We start from the raw sequence: 2,011 nt of genomic DNA, 5'->3' as shown, positions 1-2,011 counted from the left end.
GAGGAACAATGACACACTGCAGCTCTGTGTGAGGAACAATGACACACTGCAGCTCTGTGTGAAGAACAATGACACACTGCAGCTCTGTGTGAGGAACAATGACACACTGCAGCTCTGTGTGAAGAACAATGCCACACTGCAGCTCTGTGTGAGGAACAATGACACACTGCAGCTCAGTGTGAAGAACAATGCCACACTGCAGCTCTGTGTGAGGAACAATGACACACTGCAGCTCTGTGTGAAGAACAATGCCACACTGCAGCTCTGTGTGAGGAACAATGGAACAATGACACACTGCAGCTCTGTGTAAGGAACAATGACACACTGCAGCTCTGTGTGAGGAACAATGACACACTGCAGCTCTGTGTGAGGAACAATGACACACTGCAGCTCTGTGTGAGGAACAATGACACACTGCAGCTCTGTGTGAGGAACAATGACACACTGCAGCTCTGTGTGAGGAACAATGACACACTGCAGCTCTGTGTGAGGAACAATGACACACTGCAGCTCTGTGTGAAGAACAATGACACACTGCAGCTCTGTGTGAGGAACAATGACACACTGCAGCTCTGTGTGAAGAACAATGACAAACTGCAGCTCTGTGTGAGGAACAATGACACACTGCAGCTCTGTGTGAAGAACAATGCCACACTGCAGCTCTGTGTGAGGAACAATGGAACAATGACACACTGCAGCTCTGTGTGAAGAACAATGACACACTGCAGCTCTGTGTGAGAAACAATGACACACTGCAGCTCTGTGTGAGGAACAATGACACACTGCAGCTCTATGTGAGGAACAATGACACACTACAGCTCTGTGTGAGGAACAATTACACAGTGCAGCTCTGTGTGAGGAATAATGACACACTGCAGCTCTGTGTGAGGAACAATGATACACTGTAGCTCTGTGTGAGGAACAATGACACACTGCAGCTCTGTGTGAAGGACAATGACACACTGCAGCTATGTGTGAGGAACAATGACACACTGAAGATTTGTGTGAGGAACAATGACACACTGCAGCTCTGTGTGAGGAACAATGACACACTGAAGATTTGTGTGAGGAATAATGACACACTGCAGCTCTTTGTGAGGAACAATGACACACTGCAGCTATGTGTGAGGAACAATAACACACTGCAGCTCTGTGAGGAACAATGACACACTGCAGCTCTGTGTGAGGAACAATGACACACTGCAGCTATGTGTGAGGAACATTGCCACACTGAAGATTTGTGTGAGGAACAATGACACACTGCAGCTCTGTGTGAGGAACAATGACACACTGCAGCTCTTTGTGAGCAACAATGACACACTGCAGCTCTGCGTGAGGAACAATTACACACTGCAGCTCTGTGTGAGGAACAATGACACACTGCAGCTCTGTGTGAGGAACAATGACACACTGAAGCTCTGTGTGAGGAATAATGACACACTGCAGCTCTGTGTGATGAACAATGACACACTGCAGCTCTGTGTGAAGAACAATGACACACTGCAGCTATGTGTGAGGAACAATGCCACACTGCAGCTCTGTGTGAGGAACAATGACACGCTGCAGCTCTTTGTGAGGAACAATGACACACTGAAGATCGGTGTGAGGAACAATGACACACTGCAGCTCTGTGTGAAGAACAATGACACACTGCAGCTCTGTGTGAGGAACAATGACACACTGCAGCTCTGTGTGAGGAACAATGACACACTGCAGCTCTATGTGAGGAACAATGACACACTACAGCTCTGTGTGAGGAACAATGACACAGTGCAGCTCTGTGTGAGGAACAATGACACACTGCAGCTCTGTGTGAGGAACAATGACACACTGCAGCTCTGTGTGAAGAACAATGACACACTGCAGCTCTGCGTGAGGAACAATTACACACTGCAGCTCTGTGTGAGGAACAATGACACACTGCAGCTCTGTGTGAGGAACAATGACACACTGAAGCTCTGTGTGAGGAATAATGACACACTGCAGCTCTGTGTGAGGAACAATGACACAC

The sequence above is a fragment of the Eucyclogobius newberryi genome, unplaced genomic scaffold (assembly GCF_026437365.1).
Source record: "Eucyclogobius newberryi isolate DKJ021-1_F unplaced genomic scaffold, fEucNew1.0.hap1 SCAF_5, whole genome shotgun sequence".
Lineage (NCBI taxonomy): Eukaryota > Metazoa > Chordata > Actinopteri > Gobiiformes > Gobiidae > Eucyclogobius > Eucyclogobius newberryi.
The sequence above is the reverse complement of the archived record's forward strand: the minus strand, read 5'-3'. Positions refer to the sequence as shown.